The following is a 23,285-nucleotide window of genomic DNA, read 5'->3' as shown; positions in this document are numbered from 1 at the left end:
TGTTTTTGTTAACTGTTTACCAAAAAACCTTACTATTTTTTTTTTTTACTAATTTAGATTTGTTCAAAATATTGTGATATCAATATCGTGTATCGAACCAAGTCCTGACTTGAGTGTTACACCCTTATGTTTTTTTGGCATGAAATGTACTCTACAATAACTCGCATTATATGCATGCATGATGAGATTTCACTCATGAATGCGTTGGCCAAGCATTTGCATTTGTTTGCTTGTGCAGAGAGTGTTTCTGGCCTTAGTTTGAGAGTATGTCCAAGCAGACCAAAACAATCTAATCAGTGGGTGGAATAATGTGATGAGTTCCTTGGACACATTTCATGCTTGCACGTTGAACACATGTGGTTGGTAGACTTTAAGAAGTATTTCCCCCGCAGACCTGTCCTCTTTTTAAAGCTGTATTTTCCTCCAATGATGATTTCGACATCACTTCCATTACATACAGTGAGTGTCAGAGCCAAGGGATTTCAGTTTTAATCTCATCCATATGAAAGCAGTGCCATGAGAGGTTTTCTTCTTAGTTTGAGATGTGCACTACTTTAAATGATATAAACTGTTGATCTTTTAAATGTTGTTAAAGGACAGCAGGACTCTGCCGAAGTGGGACTTTTTTTCAGTTGTGTCTGCTAAAATAAAAATAACATTTTGGGCTGTTTTATTTGATTATTGTGAGAATTGCTATGCAGTTGGAAGGTTTTTTTGGTGTCAGATTGATTGTGCAAATATATTCTGGACATCTTTTAGATGATTTGTGTCCATCCTTCAATTTAACCCTCATGTTATGTTGCTGGTCAGTTTGAACCATTTCGATTTTTGAGTTGACTGAATTTTTTTTTCTTTTTTTCTGACATTTTGTGATTTTTTTTTTTCTTTTTTTTTTTCTCATTTAAGGTTATGAACGTGCATGCAAAGTTTCAACATGCTGATGTGTTTTGACATATACACACAATTTCTATTACGTTTGTGATGTTCCTAAGTCAATTTGACCACATATTTTAATGGTGTAAGGCAAGACCCAAATTAACAACATTTCTTGGTTATATTTTGTTATGTTGGTTTGTTTCTTACTACCCTGTAAAGGTTAGCATGAGCTTTTCCCCACTTGTTCCAATACGGAAAATTATTTTGTCAGCTACAAATGGTAAAAATTAGCCATCCGTTCTTTTTTCAAGCTGTCTGAAATACTTTTTAACCCATGTTATTTTTCTTGAAATTTTGTGACTTTTTATCATTTAGGGTCATTAACATCACAGTAAACCCGAATAAGTTAGCAGAACTCAAAAAATTTAAGGCAATCGATTGCCTCAATTTTTTTAAGTTTTGAAATTCAAAGTTTAAGTAAGCAGAACTGGCAGATTTTAAGTTTGTACTTAAACATTTCAAGTTAAGAACAATTAAAATCAGAGTACACTATTTCATACATTTAACTTTAAACCTTCATGTAATCTCAATAGCCACGTTTACACCGCAGGAACTTTCCCCAGGAACTAGGAACTTTGGGCTGGTACTCGATGTGTTTACACCGCAGGAACCAGGGTCTAAATGAAGTTCCGGGTAAATATTTCCCCCTCCGATAGTCCCTGCTCACGAGGTAGTACTTTTTCAAAGTTCAGGAACTTTCAGGGGTGGGACTTGTGCGCTGCACAAGCTGATTGGTTGTGTTCACGCTGCATTTTGGTTGGATGACTCCACGCATCATTTTATTTATTTTTAACCTCCCTTTTTAAAAAATCTATTGCGGTTTGTGTCATGGCTTCATGCAGTAAGAGTTGTCTGTCTGCAAATATGGAATTTAATAAAAAAAACTGGTGGACTGGCGACGAGTTTCAGGCTTTATTTTGTGGAAGAGGAAACTTTCTGCGCGTTCGTCCCAGCCATCTCACGGTCAATGTCCGCAATAGCTGATAACATACAAATTTTATATCTAACGTTAGCATTACGAGCTTACTGAACACGCTTTATCAGTGCTCGTCTCTTTTCTGCCACAGCTTTTATTATTAAGTCATTATGTTTACACATTGTCATCTATTGCAAGGCACTCCAAACCATGTTATAAATTTACTAGGATTGAAATAGTGCTTTGAGGTTAGTAACAAACAACTATTGACAAGACTGTCACTATTTATGATTGATAGACGGGGTTCAGGCTTTTTTTAAGCGTATTTGCGAAAGAGGAAATTTTTGCGCGTTCGTCCCAGGCATCTCACAATAACTGATAACATACGTTGTCTAATTTTATACACATACGAGTTTTCTGAACACGCTTTAGTATCAGTGCTCGTCTATGTGTTTTGCTAATTACCTCGTTAGTAAACCAATACATAACTGCAGCACAGTTTGAATCTCCTCCATACTTATTATAAATGTGGCGCTCAAAACTGATTACTGCAGTTTACCTTCCCGGTACTTTAGACCGCGGTGTAAACGCAGAAAGCAACCGGTCTGGGGCAAAAAAAGTTCATGGGAAAAAAGTTCCTGGGACAAATTGTTCCAGGTAATTTCGGTGGAAACGCAGCTATAGTGAACACTTTCATTAGTATTAACTTACAGTTTTAACAAGCTAGTTTGCTAACATACTATGATGTTATCATGCTAACAATAGTGTGTTATACAGCACTTGCTGCATGAGTGCAACAATATAACGATTTTATTTGCTCTCAAATCAAGCTGCATTGTCACCATGATGATAACTATCCTAAAACCAACATTAACAGAAATTCTTCTAAATTAGCATAACAAAACATTAATCAATACTCAGTCTCCCACTTAACATTAATCTTGCACAAAAAACCCCCCATTATATTACACTTAATTTTAGCATTTACTCTCCCATTCAAGTGCCATCGGCAAAGCATGCTGGGAAATAGACATCCCAGCCGTTTCAGTTAAACTTAAGTTTGTTTAAATTAAAATAAATCATTTCATAAAACTCAAAACAATGAAACAGTTCAGTTTACTTAAAATATATCAGTTCTGTGAACTTGAAAGAAAAAGAAAGTGCTAAATACTCATAAAAGTTAATTTGACTGAACTAATTAGTTTAATTAAGTTTGTCCTACTTTGTCCTTAATTATTTTGAGTGTTAGGGTTTACAGTGTTAACATGCATGCATGTTTTTTTTATGTTTGTGGGTCAGTTTGACCAATATAGGCAGCTATTCTTTACAGACCCAAAATATATATATATGTTTTTTATATGTCATGGCTCTTCAACTTTAGTCCTAAAGCGCCAGTGTCTTACTGAGTTTAGTAACTTTTTTATTTTCAAAGTTATAACTGTTTAACCTGTTAACTGTCAGTGCAACCTTTTGAGCATAGACCTGAAAATGACATTTCCAAATTTAATGTGTTAATTCTTCAATAAATCAAAGCATAGAGTTTTGTGTTTTTAAAGGGGACACTTCGCAGATTATTATAGAAGTAAAAAAAGAGTTTTATAGAAGTTTAAGTTTAAGAAAATGTAAAATATATAAATATTTATTTATTGACTAGTGTCTGTCTGAAACATTATGGATTTGTGTATATGAAACATTAAAGCGCTATAAGTTGCTTTAAGATTTAAATATGAAGTTTGCATGTTCTGCATGTTTCTGTGTAAATTATTCTTTTTTTACTGATACACTTACTTAAGCACACATGACACCCGTGGTGTTTTCAGCATGTGTTGTCTAACTATATAACACACAATACAAGCTTCATCTCCAGAGCTGCTCTGAGAGTCACGTCACTGAGTTTTGTGAATTCAGTTGATTAGACATGATTTTTTGAGTATTTAAATTGAATTAAACCATTAAAACAGATTCCAGAAATATTAAACAAAAACAAAAATTGGAAGGGGGTGAACAGATTATGAGAAAATAAATACATAAACCATAGATGTTTGTTCAGATCAATTACACTTCAGATCCGTAACAAAATGCAGTTCCCAAGTAATGCGTTTTAATTATATTTAGCACATTTATTTGTCTTTCTCAGTTCTTATGGGATGCTGTTGAGTTGCTGTGATATTGCATTTTCTTGCTTTCACTGTTGTTGAAGTGTCTGACGTTAGAAAACATCACACCCTGACCTCAGTGGAACGTGTTTTGAGAGCCTTGGGCCACACTCACTGTCCTCTGCAGAGACACCGTTCTAATGTTTGAAACAATAGCCCCATTTAGCAGACATTTATTTTCTGTCTCGGCTGCTGTTGTATTTGTTCATCTTCTAGAAGGGCCAGTAGTGTCTCTCATCACAAAAGTTTGTTGACCCTCAAGGGCAGATAGAAAACAAGAGAGATGTAGATGGGAATTGATGTCAGCGATCAATAGGGCTATTTGGTCTTCATCTGCCCATCAGAACAAGCTTTGACTTTGATAAACGTTCTCTTTGTATTAATATTTTTTTCATATCATTTTGAAAAACATCTATACAATTTTATGGAAAGGTCCAATGGAATGACTCTTTAAAAAAATGACATGGTATAACCACCAAGTAAAAAGTAATATCATATTTTATTTACACTTTTAAATCAGTATTTATTTATTAAATATTGTGAATTATTAAATCATATTAAATCATTATACAGTTTGAGGAGTCGTACCACATGGCATTTTAAACCTTGAACTTAATGAAATTAACTGATATTTTAAGAAATCTATTGATCTTGACACAGTCATGAGGGTCTGCAGGATCGTCTCTGACATAATTTCCTGTTTTATTTTGTTTTACTCTTTTATTATGTTTTACTTTGATTGATGGACAGGATATGCTTCTTCTTTTTTTCAAATCGTAATGATCATCGACCTACCTAATTTTAAAATAAAAGTCTATGCCAAACTAAGGGTTCTCTTGAAGTTCTTTTGTCATTCTTTTAATGGGGCCTTTTCTTTTATTCTGATATCAGGACAGTTGTATCACCCTGACATATCTGACTTTACCCCCCCCCCCATCCCCCCCCCCCCATATTAAAATTTTATTTTAATACAAAAATGAAAAACCTCATCATAGAAGGGTTTTATGCAAATCACTGTATGTATGACTTGCATTTTAGATTCATTTTTGAATAAATTACTGAATGCAGGGAAAAAGGAGTGTCATGTCATTGACCCCATATGAGCAATACACTTTCGAATAGTAAAGCTTGCCTTAGCAAGCATTAATAATGATATTTCATAAGTGTCATATTTATTGAATTTCATATTCAATATTTGGACACTGCAGCTCATCAAGGCATATATAGGCTGTGCTTTTTAATCAGGGTTCTCTTTTCCCTCAAGAGTTGTACTTGAGAGCCTGATAATTTATGCATTATATAATATTATCCACAATAATCCTTATCAGGGTCTCCGAGAATCACCTTCTGTCATCTCAAGCGAAAGCTCCACGCTCTAATTGGCCTCCCACTGTTTATTGCAGAGGCGGCGTGATTGAGCATCAGAGCGATGGCTCTCACACTGGTCTTTAAGCCATGACACCGGGAAACCTGAGCGGTCAGGTAGCACCATTATATTCACTTCATGAAATCCATTAGAGTTCATCCTCGTCGAAAATTGAATCGTGCAATTTATCTCGTAGGCATTCAGGCATCTTTGTAAAGTTTCAGAAGTCATAAAGTTGTTTTTATCAAGGCGCAATTACACAAGATTTGAAATAATAAGCTTTGTGTGCGTGACATGACAATCTGCATAAATCTCTTCAACAATGCTGTGGTTTTTGCATGCAGCCGTTCTGATTTGTCTGCATTGGCATTGTGGAAATATGTTAATGTGCAGATAAAGATGTTTATCCTGCTTTGTGCTTTAATCGGTCCCTCTCGTTTAGCGTCAAGCTTCGGTCTGTATACCGCTCTTTCAGATCCTCTTAAAGTTGAACATGAGTAGAAAAAAATGATTTTGCATGAAATGGGAGTGAGGAGAGTGAATGTTGTCAATCCCTAGAAAGGAATAAATATAGCAACGTTAAAAGACTCTTTCTTTCAAAGCCTGAAGGAGAAGTTCAGACAGATGCAACGTATGGGTGCCTTTGCTATTTTTAACAATGTCATTTGAATCACAGGCATATATTAGTGTCTGGGCTAACCGGAGTCAGAGAAACTCCAGATTGATTAGGTCGAATAGTCTGGAGTCATTGGACACATTTTAATTGTGTTGATGGGGAGCTTGTTTTTGTCTGTTCCTGTTGTATAGGCCTTTATATGTATATGTCCTTTAAGTGTATATGTTTCTGCTTAACAGCTCCTGACTTAGAATCTTTATACTTTAAGGTTTCTTTGAAAAAATTTTTTATAATAGATGAAGTGTTCATCTATTTGTGTTCTCTGCGTAAGTTATGCCTGGCTCATACTACAGGAGCTTTAAAATCCTAACTGATTATCAGAGTATTCCTAAATGAATGCTACATGATAAAAAGAAGGCTTCAAATAGACCCCGCGATCGGTATCTGTTATCGGTATCGGTCGATACTGCTGTGATCGGCCCCAAAAACCCTGATCTGAGTAGCACCCTTAAAGGGTTAGTTCACCCAAAAATGAAAATTCTGTCAGTAATTACTCACCCTCATGTTGTTCCAACCCCGTAAGCCCAAAAATAACGACTTTATTCCACTATTCATTTCCTTCTCTCTGGGCCTCGAGTTTTTTCACGTAGTGTTTTAGCGCAGCGCGTCTGTGTTGCACGTCACACGCATCACACACATGACCAGCGTCGGCCAATAGTGAGCCTACGTGTGACGTGCAACACAGACACGCTGCGCTGTTACACTACGTGAAAAAACTCGAGGCACAGAGAGAGAAGGAAATGAATAGTGGAATAAAGCCGTTATTTTAGTTTTTTTTTGCGCACAAAAAGTATTCTCGTCGCTTTATAAACTTAAGATTGAGCCACTGTAGTCACTTGGACTATATTAACGAGGTCTTTAATACATTTTCTGGGCCAGCAAGTTATAACGTCTTTAGAAGCCTATGGAGAAGTGATCAAGCTCTCAGATTTCATCAAAAATATCTTAATTTGTGTTCCGAAGATGAACGAAGGTCTTACGGGGTTGGAACAACATGAGGGTGAGTAATTACTGACAGAATTTTCATTTTTGGGTGAACTAACCCTTTAATGTTTTGTGATGGAACTTACAGAACATCCAACGCAATGCTGTGTGCTGGCTAAATGCGCTTACATATGATGGTATTTTTACTAGCAGAGATCCTTTATAAAATGTGTAAAGGAGTCAAAACAGCACCAGGATGCATTCAATGAATCAAGTGAAATACATTTCTAATGTCACAAAAGATTTATATTTCTATTCATCAAAGAATCCTGAAAGTATCAGGGTTTCCACAAAAATAGTAAGCAGCACAACTGTTCTCAACATTGATCAATGGTGTAATAATATTTCACAACATTACTATTTTCACTATATTTTTTTGATCAAATGAATATAAGAAATGTTGAATACCTGAGGCTATACTGTAGTTTGAGGCTGATACTAGCATATTATTTGTTCTTGGATGGATTAACAGCGAACGCCTCCAGTGGTTCATAGTGAGAGAGAACCAGAAAACTTGTCTGAATGTCCAACAAGTTCCCTGCCTTGAGGTTTAAAGATTCCAGTAATGCGTAATCCCAAATGCAATAGTTCAAGCTCTGTGGGCTTCTGTGAGTGTTCAGACAGGTGCTGTTATTACTATTTCTTTTTAAACAAAGCTCACTGATGAGTTAAATGAGTGTTTCTTTTTTTCTGCTCTATAATTAATATCCTTGAATGAGTCTTTTTTGAATCTTGAAAGAATAATTTAAAACAGATAAAATATCAGTGTATCATTGCACTGTAAATAAGTTTTGTTAGGTTTAAGTCATAACAACACCTGCCCGCAGAGTTCATTTCAGTTCGAAAATTGAATTACCAGCCTGCTCCTAACATGATTGAGGGGCTGTCCAAACTCCCCCACCCATAAACAACAAATATTTCTCATGGACAGTAAATCAATGTGAATATTAGTCACTGAGGGATCCAAACCATTATTTAGGTGATGAATTCTGAATGCAGTGACATGAAGCATCTATGATGACAAACGCCTGGTTTTCCTCTCTTTGCCTGCTCTTTTTACGATCTTGCCATGTGATGTGGATCAGAAAAGAAAGTACTACCACAACTAACCTAATCTTTCAGCTAAGCTTTAAAAGCTTGGCGCTCTTCAAAACACCTGGAAAATCAAATCCTGGCGATTATTTGAGAGACAGGAGGATATCTTTAGCCCCTGCAGACAGAACAGCTGGCTTCATTTACACATTCACTGGACTTTTATCACCGATATGTTCATGTGAAATATGAATTTCTTTCTTCTGTTGCACAAAAAATTATGTATTTTTGTAAGAATCTTACTACTGTTCACTACTATTAAGCTGAAAAAAAAGTATATATGCAAGTCTTCTGAAGCTTTGTGAAGAACCGACAATTTTAATCGTCCCTGCCAATGACCTGTTGAATAGAAAATATATTAGTTATTTTTTCATGTTCCATGGAAAAAAATATAGGAGCATTTGGGTTGGAACAACAAGTGTAAGAAGTGACAGTTTTTCCCCTTTAAAAGTGTAAAATTAACAGTTTTCTGCCTGCTGTTTTTGATGTCACAGCTCATGCTCAACTCAGCAGGTTAGCCACTTGTGAAAGCTTTGGGACTGTGAACGTTTTGGTGAAACAGCGTCATCATTTTTCTATGAAGTAATTTAAGTAGGTGACACAAAAATGTGCCCATTACCATGCATGGATGAGCTAAGATGGCAGCATTTAGGTCGCATACTACTAGGAGTGTGGAACAATGTCCATTATTATATAACCAGAAGTGTATCCATTTGGAAAAGTAGTCCCACCTCAACAGGATTAAGTTGATTGCTCAAATAACATGCTTTGTTTTATTGACCTGCAGTGCTCTGGAATAACCATATTTCTTACTTTATATAGTATGCCACTTATCAAACCCACTCAACTAAACCTCTATTATGGCGCTTTTCCACTACACAGTACCAGCTCGACTCGACTCGGCTTTGTTTGGTTTTCCACTGTGTAAAAGTTGTACCTGTACTTTTTTCGTACCACCTCTGGCAAGGTTCTAAGCGAGCTGAGGCGATACTAAAATGTGACGTGAAAACACGGCAGACTGCTGATTGGTCAGAGAGAATCATCACTATTCACTGCGTCATCATTGCACGCGCCAGACGGACTATCCTGAATAAAAAACAGCAAAAACAAAAACATCCAAAAACAGCATACACTCGATTTCCTCCATTGTCCTGTGTGTGTGGGTAGCGGGTGTGTCTCGCGTAGAAGATTAAGTCACGGCAGTTTCCTGCGGCGTCGCTATGACGACCAGGTACTATTGTGGAGGTACTATCTGCAATGGAAAACGGAGCGAAAAGCGAGCCGAGTCGAGTCGAGTCGAGTACTGGTAATGGAAAAGCGCCATTAGTGGCATCAAGTTAGATCCTCCTTTGATACTCTGCATAGACAGTTTTCATTTTCAATCTTCAATCTTGATCAAAGGAAACAGGTCAGTTTAGTGAAAAATGTTTCTAATATGTAAGCAGACTCTCTTTACTGGTGTCAAATCCATTTGTTTGACATGTTGTGAATGTATTCACCCCTCACCCGTCTGTGTGGATTTATTGGATTTTGGTATTTTCATTTGTGATGCATGCGTGGTGGTCATCCGTAATATCCCCGCACGGCTAGGGTTGTTGTCTCAGAGGGGCCAACTAATAGCGTCTGGGATCAGAGCTGAGGGACGGGGGATTGCAGTGATTTAGAGACGTCTCATTTTGCTCTGCTCTCTACAATGACTCTCTAAACTTTGTGGGATTAAATGGCTTGGGTTAAAAGCCCTGAAAAAGTAATTTAGCTGTTTTCCACAGGCCGTATGCTCTGGGGTCAGGAAGAATGTTCTTGTCATACCATTTTTATTATGGCAGCAGTTTCCTGTATTATTCTAACTGGGCCTGCATACATTGCAGCAGATTGTACTCTAAAGTCTACACACCCCTAGTAAAACAGCTGTTATTTGTGATGTAAAACACACTTTAGTTTAGGGTCAAATTCTCACTATTTTAACTAGTTGCTTATTAGCATGCATTTTACTAGTATATTGGCTGTGTATTAGTACTTATAAAGCACATATTATTGCCTTATTCTGACCATATTCTACATCCTTTAATCTTACCCAGTACATCCTAAAACAACTACCTTACCAACTATTAATGAGCAGTAATTAGGAGTTTGAGGCAAAAGTCGTAGTTAATAGTGAGAAATTGGACCTTAATCTAAAGTGTGACTAATTTAAGAAAAAAAGAGGGGATAAAAACTAACTGCATAAGTTTAGTGTAGCCTATATACACTCACCTAAAGGATTATTAGGAACACCATACTAATACTGTGTTTGACCCCCTTTCGCCTTCAGAACTGCCTTAATTCTACGTGGCATTGATTCAACAAGGTGCTGAAAGCATTCTTTAGAAATGTTGGCCCATATTGATAGGATAGCATCTTGCAGTTGATGGAGATTTGTGGGATGCACATCCAGGGCACGAAGCTCCCGTTCCACCACATCCCAAAGATGCTCTATTGGGTTGAGATCTGGTGACTGTGGGGGCCATTTTAGTACAGTGAACTCATTGTCATGTTCAAGAAACCAATTTGAAATGATTCGAGCTTTGTGACATGGTGCATTATCCTGCTGGAAGTAGCCATCAGAGGATGGGTACATGGTGGTCATAAAGGGATGGACATGGTCAGAAACAATGCTCAGGTAGGCCGTGGCATTTAAACGATGCCCAATTGGCACTAAGGGGCCTAAAGTGTGCCAAGAAAACATCCCCCACACCATTACACCACCACCACCAGCCTGCACAGTGGTAACAAGGCATGATGGATCCATGTTCTCATTCTGTTTACGCCAGATTCTGACTCTACCATCTGAATGTCTCAACAGAAATCGAGACTCATCAGACCAGGCAACATTTTTCCAGTCTTCAACTGTCCAATTTTGGTGAGCTCGTGCAAATTGTAGCCTCTTTTTCCTATTTGTAGTGGAGATGAGTGGTACCCGGTGGGGTCTTCTGCTGTTGTAGCCCATCCGCCTCAAGGTTGTGCATGTTGTGGCTTCACAAATGCTTTGCTGCATACCTCGGTTGTAACGAGTGGTTATTTCAGTCAAAGTTGCTCTTCTATCAGCTTGAATCAGTCGGCCCATTCTCCTCTGACCTCTAGCATCAACAAGGCATTTTCGCCCACAGGACTGCCACATACTGGATGTTTTTCCCTTTTCACACCATTCTTTGTAAACCCTAGAAATGGTTGTGCGTGAAAATCCCAGTAACTGAGCAGATTGTGAAATACTCAGACCGGCCCGTCTGGCACCAATAACCATGCCACGCTCAAAATTGCTTAAATCACCTTTCTTTCCCATTCTGACATTCAGTTTGGAGTTCAGGAGATTGTCTTGACCAGGACCACACCCCTAAATGCATTGAAGCAACTGCCATGTGATTGGTTGATTAGATAATTGCATTAATGAGAAATTGAACAGGTGTTCCTAATAATCCTTTAGGTGAGTGTATAGTAGCGTTAATCTTATCAGCAATTTTTTTTTATTTAGTCTTTGTGTGATTGATATTATTTATTAGTTTTTTCCACAACAGCTACATTGCCTGGTCTTGTCCAGGGCTCCAGACTAACATTTGCAGTTCTACAGATGGTGGCACCAGCACCTGATTTGGTTTTAATCATAAAGTTAATTTAATCATAAAATTACTATTGTTTTGCATTAATAAGTGCAGTTACTAATAATATTACATGTTTGTTTATTGGAAATTTGACAGTAAAGCACTGAGCTTGAATTGAGATGGAGATGAAATTAACTTTTATTAACAACAGTAACATGCTAAAACCTACTATTAAATGTACCTTTGTTCTTATATTGTATCATACTACTGAACTTACCGACAGCTTCAATGATTATAAAAGGAGCTCTCTTTACTTGCTTTCTGTGTAATTCAGTCACAATTTGAAGAAAAGTGACTTTGTGACTTTTTTCCATATTTTAGGGTGTGGAAATGGCCAAGTCAATAAGTGCTTCTCTGTAGCCAGCTACTGGTTATATTTGTTATTTCATGTTTTTATTTATTTATTTTTTAAAATGTTTTGGTCTTTCTACATCTTTAAACTTTTACTTTTACAAATCATCACATTAAAAATAATACTAACATTGAATAATATTTATAGTTTTGAAGTGCTGGAAAATGTGTGAAGCACTTGAAAGTCCTTGAAAAGTGCTTCAATTTCACTCTCAAAAGGTTGTTGAACCCTCAAATGAATAATGTAAAGACATTTTACTATTTCTGCTGCCACAATACCATGGTTAGTTACAGTTAGCGTTGCTACATTAAATCTATGGTGAATGTAGCCATAGATTTGCCCTGTTGTCATTAAAGTAGTGCATTTCAATATATGAATAATCATTTGAAGCGTGTTGTATGTTTTATTCGCAGAGAAATTAGCCTGTATTTGACCGAAATACCAGAATCGTCAGCAAGCTGGCTATCTAGATAGCATGGTGAATGTTTATATGGTTGTCAATGAATGGGATGCTAAATATCATTTTGGCTTTAATAAGATTTTCACAATAAATAGGCAAGAATAAACCTGGTGTCCTCCATGGTTCCTGTTCTTTCTGACAACAAAGCACTTGAATGCAACAAGCTCGTAATCACAACTTCAGAAGTGGAAAGTAGGACATTTCCGATAGCATGTGAAGGCAGCAATTGTCACAATTATCGTTTAATGACCTTATTGTCGTCTTGTCAATGTGTCATCTTGGTCATGTGAAAAAAGCTTGTTGACAATTTTTCATCATGGTTTTAGTATAACGAAATGAACACTAATTGTTGCTTTACTTGACAGTCAGAATAATCAGTGTATTGTTCTGTTGTGTACTTAAATTAATTTTAAAACGGTATGACTTATTAAACTTACCGCACTTACTTTTTTCTCCTTTCCATCTGCATCAAATGAAATGTGCTATATAACAGTATGCAATAGTTAACTACAGTGGCTTTATTAATCCTTTTAACCTGCTATAAATCAGGCTTGCTGGCCCATTAAAGGTAAATTGAAGGGCTGCGTGAAGCAGTTCCTTGTAAATCAACACCCAGTAATCAATGTTTAACCTTTAGGTTTGATCCATGACATAAATTAACAGTGATTACATTGTAGCTTGACAGGGGTGTGTGGATAAGATTAGCTGCTCTGGTAAGATCTAGCACAGTACGAGTATTACCTTAGCATTGTCTCATTAAACTAGTGCCAGTCTGATATTAATGTGAGTGTAATTAGGACTGTTGCTAGATGCTTTTTGGTTGTAAATGATCAATGTGGAAATTTGCGTAGTTGCAGGATTTTCTGTCATAAATTGTTCAGGCCCAATCAATTTTGATTAACAGGCTTGCATAAAAATGAAAATCCTGCAGCCTCTTTAAAATGCACTTAGAAACCATAATCATGGCCATTATTGCCTTTCTCATTATTTTGGCTGCAATAAATAAATGGCATATGTTAGCAGGCTATAGAACCCCATTACATTACAGCCCTTGGTGCTAATTAATTAGGATATACGTGGGAGAATTTGTTTGTCAAGTGACAACGGGTGTGCATTTTCTTTCCCCTCCTGGGTTACATATACATAACTTTGGGATTCATTTGCTCTAGTGCTTATTTTCAAAGGGAAGTAACTTTTTTTTTTTTTTTTTTTTTTTTTGCTGCCTCTGGCTGATTATGTAGTATATAAAATGTACCAGTACTGAAGCTCCAAGAGGTTCATCGCAGAGAAACGTGAAGGTAACTCATGAAAGATGAGTGTAATATCCCAGCAGACTCTGAGCCCCGAGTTCCCTGCTTCACACTAATAAATTGTGAATAATTTTTCGTAAAACCGAGCTTGTTCAGCAAGCAGCCTAAAACTCATTTCAAATCTTCGTTTTATAAGTGCCTAGCTCACAAATTTCACAAGTTTCCTTACAAAATTGCATTTCCACCATACCAATTCAAGTGATTAGGGTGTCTGAGGCTTGTAATTGTGATATCTCTGAACTCACACACTCCCCGAGTGTTATCTGTGTAGTATTCAGGACTCTGAGACTACATTCAAATCCTTATTGAAACATTTACAGTACTTGAACTGATGTATTTTAAAGGTGCGCTATGCAACTTTGTATGTTTTGTTGTTTTTTTGTTTTTCAAAATGAACACAATTTAAAGAGTCAATGTATCATCAATCCTCCTTCGTCCGCGCGTATCTGGTCATATCTGTAAATAGAGAAAAGTTCCTCCGGCCACTTTGACGTGTGTGGGAGTGGAATAGTTTAGTTCAGCTTAGTTCAATAGGTTAGTCACAATGAGCGAGAAAGTTAACACTGAGCACGCTAAATCTCGAACCTCTGGGGAATCTTTTTTTTAATGCTTTTTTTTTTTAAATTGCCAGATCAGAGGAGAGTCTGCTGGCAAAAAGAGAATACGACAGAGCTTGTAATAAAACGAGAATTAACATTGGATTTGGCTTATAGAGATGGGGAAAACTGAGGGATTAGATGTTGTAAAAGCGATGCAGAGATGGCATGTTTACTACTCAACAGGTGAGTAAGGTATTTTATTGAACCGATATATTGCCTTATGTAGCTCTCTAACAGTTCATCGTAAAACATTATCTGTTGTGGAGGGTCTGTTCATTATTATTGTTGTTATAGCGCTGTGCTGGAATTTATTTTCAAGGAAGTACCGTGTTTATTGTCTACAGTAAACTCTTCAGCTAGTCAGTTTGAGATCCTTTCCGTCTAAAAACGGTTATATTTCTTAAAAGATTAGTTCACCCAAAAATGAAAATTCTGTTATCATTTACTCACCCACATCCAAACCTGTAAGACTTCCATTCAACATGTAAGACTTTCATTCATCTTCATGTGTTCCAAAGATGAATGAAAGTCTTACATGTTGGTCCAAACCTTTCATTTAGTAAAAAAGACTTTCATTCATCTTTGGAACACATGAAGATATTTTTTTATGAAATCTGAGAGCTTTCTGTCCCTCCATTGACAGTCTACATAACTACCACATTGACGCTTCAGAAAGTTCATAAAGAGATCGTAGAACTAAAATCCATATGAATTGAGTGGTTTAGTTAGATTTTTTTTTTTAGAGACATGATTGCTTTATATGCTGAACATATTTAATTTAGGCTTTTATTTACATCAATGATCAGCGATCGTAAACGGAAGCTCAACCATACTTGCTTGACGCGCGAGAAAAAACCTCATTGATTGAAACGTGCTGCGTAACACATGAGGATGAACCTCATTGGTTCTCGCACGTCATGCAAATATACTTTTTTTATTTTTTATTTTTTTTACCACAACTGATGTGTGTTGTTCAATGTTTAGTTCAGTCAGGACCACTTAAATAAAATTTATTGACGATCTTTGGATTTGGTGAGAGGCTCTAAGGTACTCGAGTTGCCATACTAGACAGCTTGAGATACATCCTTGAGACACAAATCCCCCAAGCCTTTTAATACCAAATGTTTCTTAGCATATGTTTACAGAAGGAGATACAATGATTACGTACATAGAGTATCTATACAGAATCCACTGCTATGAAGATGCTAGGAGGTGAAGGGGTGGAGGTGGGTGTAAATGTCTGTGCGACAGACTGTGGAGCATTCGTTGAATGAGCTTAAATACTATAGTTGATTAGAGTAGGTGGAGCGTCAGCTGATATTGTTTAGCGATCAGTGGTCTGCCTGAACTACGCTTGAATTCCATTCGATCACTCAGGCTCTATATGTGAATAAAAGCCTAGATTAAATCTGTTTATCATATAAAGTGATCATGTCTCTTAAGGAAATTTGGACTAAACCGTTCTATTCATATGGATTAGTTTTAAAATCTCTTTATGAACTTTGTTTTCACTCAGATTTCATAAACAACTTCTTTAGTTGTGTTCCGAAGATGAACGAAAGTCTTATGGGTTTGGAATGAGAATGAGTAAATGATGACAGTATTTTTTTAGTTTTGGATGAACAAACCCTTTGAGCCTAATAGTGAATGTTTTTGAGAAGTAGAATAACTATATTCATCCAAAGCACAGCCAAAACAATGTTCTCTCACAAAATGCATGCAGTTTTGTTTTTGAACTGCTAGAGGGCCAAAAGTTGCATACTGTACCTTATTACACTCAAGTCACTCGCACACAAGTTATCTTGAGGTGTCGTCAGATTGACACACGTTCAGATGCTTACATGAGTCATTTTATTAAAGGAATATTATTCAACAACATTTAATGAAGTGCACTTAATACAAAAATCTGCTAAAGTGATTTTGGAAGCTTAAACATATTAGTTCAAAATATATTATAAATGTTTTTTTTATTTTTTTTTTATTAACAATGTTATGTGTTGATGGTGTATTTAGATTTTAAGTATTTCTTAAAAATGTATCAAGACCAAAAAATTATAGTGTGTTGTGTTGGGTTTCCCTATTCTCACTTGAATAAAATATTAATTGTAATCAAAACAGAATAATTGATGTGTCTTTGGCACATACATTACTTGAAACAGATTATTTGAAATGTAGAAAAAGTTCAGAATATTAATTTTTTTATTCTTTTAACTTGAGATGACACAATGCAATTATGGGCCCTATCTTGCACCCAGCGCAATTGACTTTGTACACCGACGCATGTTTCATTCCTATTTTGCACCCGCGCAAAGCGCGCTTTTCCCTCCACAAAAGCACGTCGCTAAACTAGGGAATGAACTTGCGCTCCCTGGGCGGTTCAGCGCAAAAAAGGAGGCGTGTTCCGGCGCAAACGTTCCTTCATGCTATTTTGCAGGTTTAGGAAACAATTCCGCCACTAACCAGGAAAAAATAGTTTAAAGTCAGTGGCGCGTTGCGCATGTTATTCATATGCTATTTTAAGGGCGCATGCTTGGCCATAATCAATGTAGCGTGTGCACAACGCGCTTACACTTTGATTCTCTCATCTACACAGAAGCAGCAGTTTTCATTTTTGCAAATCAAATATTATTACGATAGATAGATAGATAGATAGATAGATAGATAGATAGATAGATAGATAGATAGATAGATAGATAGATAGATAGATAGATAGATAGATAGATAGATAGATAGATAGACAATTTATTATAAAAGCATACATCTAGCTTACACATTTACCCAAATTATCATACGCCTTTTTAACCGAAGTTAATTTGGGTGGGTTTCTCCATCCCCAACGTCCCTGACGAGAGCGTTGCTCTCCTTGGCTGTGAACCGCTCCTGGCGCGCGCCTGGCAAATCCGCCGTTATAATAGGAATCCGCTTTAGAACAAAGCGCACCTGCTCTTAAAGGGAATGTGAGATGTCGCTCTGATTGGTTTATTTCACGTTACGCCCAAACCACACCTATGAATAATGAAGCTACTTCAGACCAACCCATTTTAGATTTGCGCCTGGCGCAAGAGTCATTTATCCCGCTGGGAAAATAGCAACAGCGCCAAGACCCGCCCACAAAGTTACTTGCGCTTTGCGCTTTGACACTTGCGTTTCAGATCGTTAAAATAGGGCCCTATAAATCACTTAGTCTGGTAGAATGTTTAAAATGTTTTCTTATGAATTAATAAGTAGTTTAATATTTCAATTTGCTAATATTTGCAATGATCTTTAACTTTTAAAAACATGGAGTTAGTTCAACTCTGTGCTGTGATATTTAAAATGTTACCACTGTGGCAAACCTACAGTGCGAATAACCAACTAATGGTAAAGGATTGCGTACAGTATTAAATGAATCCAGCGTCAGAAGGGTTGAGAGAAGTGATAGTAAATTGCTTCTTGCTGTATAAGTCATTCGTAATGTTGAATAGTGTGTGGGCTTTTCAGGAAGCCCCTGTCCTCTATTTGAGTTTATTTCTTTAACACGCCTGTGCAGAGTATTACAATTCACAGAACAATTATTCCTGTTGCCAACAGATATAAAACACACACACACACACACACACACACACACACACACACACACACACACACACACACACACACACACACACACACACACACACACACACACAGATTACTATAATGCTCATCAGGATGGTGTGAAGGCATTTTCTTAGCTTTGCTCTGATTATAAAAAAGGCTCCTTTGTAGTTATATAGGACAGTGTTGTGGGTTTGTTATAATGCAGGCAGCTCATTAATTATGGACTACTTTCACCTCTATTTTGTGTTGTGGCCAATTGGAGTTGAGGAATACAATTCTTTTTTAGGCATGCAAATTGCTGATTAAAACCACATTATAAGGAAATGCACATCAAAGAGTCATCAATTATTTGCCTATTATCTGCTATATCTATTAAATGTTGCCATTATTAATGTTTTTTTAAAAAGATCACAGATGCTGCACAAATGAGCCCTAATGTCTATTAATCTTAGAGGTATTGCTCATTTGTGTTATGTCGTAAATTAGAAGCAAATTAAAGTAGCAGCCTCACGATCCAAATAAATTCATCACTCATCTGTTGATAATCGATGCACTGTGCTGTACAATCCCTCATTCTGACCACATTTCATTGCTGTATGTGTCAGGGTTTCTGGCAGGTCATTTATATAAAAGTTGTCAATGACAAGTAATGTTACTTTTTGTTATTAACACAAAAAATGTTTCTGTCGAACAGAACAAGCAGTTTAATTGCGTGCTGTCAGTGTTGACCAGCCTCCAGTTTCCTCTCAGGCTAAAAACGAATTGTTCTAAGAATTATTCAAGAAAGTTGGCTATTGAATAACCTCAAGTCTTATTACCTAAAGCACAATAGAAGAGCATTTCAGATTTTCTTTCAGAAACCTAGTGAACGATAAAATGCTTGGAAAAACTTTCCCTAGCAATATCAGTCCAGGAAATATCATAGAAGTTTGCATAGCAGTGCATCAAAAACACATTATGAATTGCATAGCAACACCCTGGTAACCACCCAGAATACATTAGCATCGTGGTGATGAGTTGAAAAACACCACTAACATTTTTCTCAGATTCGTAAGTTTCTGGTTTTATATTTGGGACACCAAGTTACCTGAGCTGTCCCGGCGGCACCACCCTGGTTTAATCAATAATCGACTTGCTCCATTTGTCCCAGATGTTTTGGTCAGTTTCCACTAGACTGTGTTTGATTGCTTTTTCATTGCAGACCGCATCCAAGTGGATTACAATTAAACTTGTCAGTCAGGAGCCTAACAGCTTTGTTTACTGAGATTAACATTAGCCCTCTGTCTGAGCCAGGGTTAGACCAACCATTCTGAAACTGTGCTTGTGGGTGTCATGGAGGCTTAAATGGCATTAAGCAGGGTATCAGGCCAAAAGCTAGAGGGAGAGAAACCAACCTGACATCTGCCCAAGTGTAAGGTATTAGTAACATGCTCTGAATAGTTCTCTCTTTTACACAAGCAGACGACCCCGCATACTTGAAACAGTTGTTGCTCTTATGACTCACATTGACATGCAGCGCTTGACAAGCTGGGTTGCTAGGAGAACGACTGCGGTGTGCTTCCTCAACATGCTCATTGATTTGTCTAAGAGGAAATGCTCTTATATTTAGATGATTTTGGAATGTAAAGAAATCAATCAATTGTATAACTTCTGGGCAAAAAGAGAGGCATGTTGTCTGAATCTAGTGTGTCGAGACTCGAGACCTAAAAATGGGGCACGGCTCTGTTAGATTAAAATAATGCTAAATTCAAATGGTAAAGGTCAACAAACCATACAATTTATGCATAGTTAAAATAACAAAATAAACATAACAGGATTTAGAAAGGAAATGTATTATTTTGATGCGTCATATTCTGAGGTGTTTTTTGTGTGAAGTTGATTACTTGGCCAATATTAATACAATATTTGGCCCAGTGTTTGCTATGTTTTAGACTTGTTAAATCAGACATCTACTGTTGTTTATATAATATTTTAGTGTAACCTCCTATTCAGCCTATGTCATGTTATTGAATACATTTCGCTTTTGATTTTAAGGACCTTTTTGTATGATCATGTTTTGGGTTGGTCGAATAATACAATTCTTGCTGATAACTAAGTCAATTATTTTCGTGTTATGACTAGGGATGTGCACGAATATTCGAATTTTCGAATATTCGATCTGTAATTATTATTCGAAAAATAAAATACTATTCGAATTTTATCGAATTTATGAAGCCGTAATACTTTGCGGGTCGTAAATGCAGTGAATCCCTGATAAATCCCCAAGCACTAACTCGCAGTTATAATTAAATGCACTGGGTGGCACTGTGGCGCGTGTTTGACAAGTTGTTTGTATTTGATCATATGTCGTCGTCTGCCTCGCGAAGTTTGGAATTACTAGTCGAAAATGAGGTTACTAAATGATTTTACAAAATGGAATTACTTTTGATCAAATTAATTAATAAATCTGGAGTTATAATATCATCACCACAATGAGAAATCACATGAAATCCAAACTGAAGTCGACTGAGGAAAGACAGCTGTCCATCACTGCATCACGACTGCAGGTAAGCGCAGCTGTAGTGCGAATGATCCGAGATGATAACTTATCTAATAGCAAAATGATTTTGAGATATATTCTTCCTTTAAGTTTCGTTGAGAGAGAGGTTTAAGAACAGAAAACGCAAAGTGCTGTTAGATCTAGAAGACCGTTATCTTTGTTTCTCTGAAACGTCTGTCAGCGCAGCGCGTTTTCTCACTCGAGCATAAATTGCTGGCGGCGCGCCTGCATGTGGATATTATTGTTTTTCTCAACATAAACGTGAAACAATATAAACACGATAATCATATGCTGACTCGAGTGTATGTGTACGTTCTGTAACTACGATAACTGGCGCAATCTGCTTCTCTGCTTTATTAGGCGTTCTCTTACGAGAGGTTCTCTCGTATTGCGTAAGTAGCTTACGCACCGGGAAAGTCTTCTTTCTTCGAGATCTGAAGCCAAAAAATTATCCTTAATTTTGTATTCATTGTCAACGCAGTGCAGCAGCCGACAGACCTAGGCAGGCTAAATAAGCGTGCTCATTGGCTGCTCGGCTGCAACTGCTTAAGCCTATCGGTGAGCGCTCTGAACGCGGCAACCAATGAGGGCGCTTCGCGCCCTCCACACCCTTCTAACCGTCAGAATGGGCGTGGCCAGCGTGTATATATTCAGCGCTCACAGGCTAAAATTCTGATTTTCTTGTCTTCAGCGACGCTCTTCGCATCGCTGGATCTTGAGAGCCGCCGCCGTTGAAACCAGCGACCAGCAAGCTTAGGACAGCGCCTGAGGAAGCCGGCCGTCTTCGCCGCCTTCAGCCATCCGTGCCTGCTACGCTATCCGGCGACATATCCTTTACATTATTACTGTTTCTGTGTGTACTCTAAAAGAGTTTTTGCGGCTCGTGCCGCGCCCCGCTCAGCAACGGAGACCGCCACCTCTCTGCGCTCTCCGCCTGGGCCGCGGGCACGCCGCCACCGCACTCTCCGAGTGCGAAGAGCTTTCAATGTCGACCCTGCGGGCTCGACTTGAAGCTTTCGACCAAGCTGTCGCTCCGCCTGTCCCTGCCGGGCCGCGCAATAAGAAGCGCCGCTCGCAGCGACCACCGGAGACTGTTGTGACTGAGGAGCTCGCCGGAACCTCTCCCTCGAGCTCTCTCTCGCCCTCTCCCTCCCGGCCGCTCTACCGCCGGCTCTGCCCGCGCCGCCGCCGCGTCAGGAGATGAGGAGAATGTGATAGATACCCGTACTCTCCCTCTGTTCGAGCCGTGCAGTACGCCGCTCACAAGGGATGGCAGAAGCGGACGGTCCCGGAGCGAGTTTCCTCTCCCTCTGTTCGAGCCGTGCAATACGCCGCTCACGAGGGATGGCAGGAGCGGACGGTCTCGGAGCGAGTTTCCTCTCCCTCTGTTCGAGCCGCGCAAACTGCGCCGCTCACAAGGGATGGCAGGAGCGGACGGTCTGAGCTCTCTTTACGTTACAAGAAAGCTACTCCGTCCTCGCGCGTCACTGGTGAAAGGGGAACAGAGTGTTTTCGTCCCGCCGTGGCCTGGACTATAACCTCCATTCTCACACATTTCTCAGTCCCCTCTTAAGTTCAGGCGACTGGAATTGTTACTATTGCAGTATACGAGCCTGTTATAATACACGCTCGCCTGCAAGCAAAGCCGTCACAAGACATGATACTAATGTATTCTCCCCTGTGGCTCAGTGGCGGAATCCTAGACTGTCAAGCTAGAGACCGGGGTTCGGTCCCCGCTCTCGCGGCAGTTAAAGTTTATGCTGTTCGCTTCTCCGAGCTCGCGGGCAGTTTTTCTTACATACAGAAAACAAGCCCGCTCTCTCCCTCGTTGGGCCGCGCAGATTGCGCCGTTCAAGGGATGACAAAGCGGACGGTCACGAGCAGCGTTCAGCGTACGCGCCTCACTCACCGGCGAAAAGAGAAGAGAGTGTGTTAGTCTCGCAACGGCTGGACAACCGCCAATTCTCACACATTTCTCAGTCCCCTCTTAAGTTCAGGCGACTGGAAATATTACTATTGCAGTAAACGAGCCTGTTTTAAACACACGCTCGCCTGCAAACGAACGCCGACGCGACACATGAGGTCGCTTTTTATATGCTCGCGCTAACTTAAAGCCTATGTGATTCCCCTGTGGCTCAGTGGCAGAATCATACGCTTTCATGCGAGAGACCCGCGTTCGAGCCCAGCTCTCGGGGAAAATAAAATTTATGCTGCTTGCTTCTCCGAGCTCGCGGCCAGTCTTTCTTACTTACAGAAAGCGAACCCGCCCCTCGCACCACACCTTCTCAGGGTGCTCGAGTATTTTTTGAGCGTCTAAACACGAGAGAAGAAAAGACGGTTAAATCCCGCAGCCCTGCGGCTGGACCACCGTCGAAGCTTAACGCTCTGTCAGTCCCCGTTGCCACGGCTACTGCAGCTGTTTACCCCGCAGTCAACGAGCCGGTATCTACCCGCTCGCCTGCGCGCATCCGCCGTTCTCACGGCAACCCAGAAAAATGTCAAAAGAGCATAATGTCTGGTTGCACGGCTGACGCCGTATGTGTTTCTAGTACAGTGAATGTGCCCACGTTCTGTGCTCACCCCTGTACACAAGCACTATACATCCCGTGTCTCTCACAGAGCCCACTCTCATGAAGCAGGCAAAAGCCGCTTTAGTGTTAAAAGTAGGTCACGTGTCCACTTCTC

The 23,285-nt window shown here is 38.8% G+C and overlaps 1 protein-coding gene across 6 annotated transcripts in view; it reads left to right on the top strand.

Moving 5' to 3' along the window:
- The window catches only part of enox2 (ecto-NOX disulfide-thiol exchanger 2), a 248,246-nt gene that overhangs the window by 9,411 nt on the left and 215,550 nt on the right, over positions 1–23,285 (top strand). Inside the window, exon 1 of one of the 6 annotated variants that reach the window (XM_084134126.1) lies at positions 1,551–1,569. The exons of the other annotated variants lie outside the window; for them this stretch is intronic. The gene's annotated coding sequence lies outside the window, so the exon portion shown is untranslated. Of the gene's footprint in view, positions 1–1,550; positions 1,570–23,285 lie in introns of those variants that run through there. 6 annotated transcript variants of the gene reach the window in all.

Source organism: Abramis brama (assembly GCF_963993115.1).
Source record: "Abramis brama genome assembly, chromosome: 13".
In the NCBI taxonomy this organism is placed as follows: Eukaryota; Metazoa; Chordata; class Actinopteri; order Cypriniformes; family Leuciscidae; genus Abramis; species Abramis brama.
Note: the sequence above shows the minus strand (reverse complement) of the source record. Positions and strands in the feature narration are given on the sequence as shown.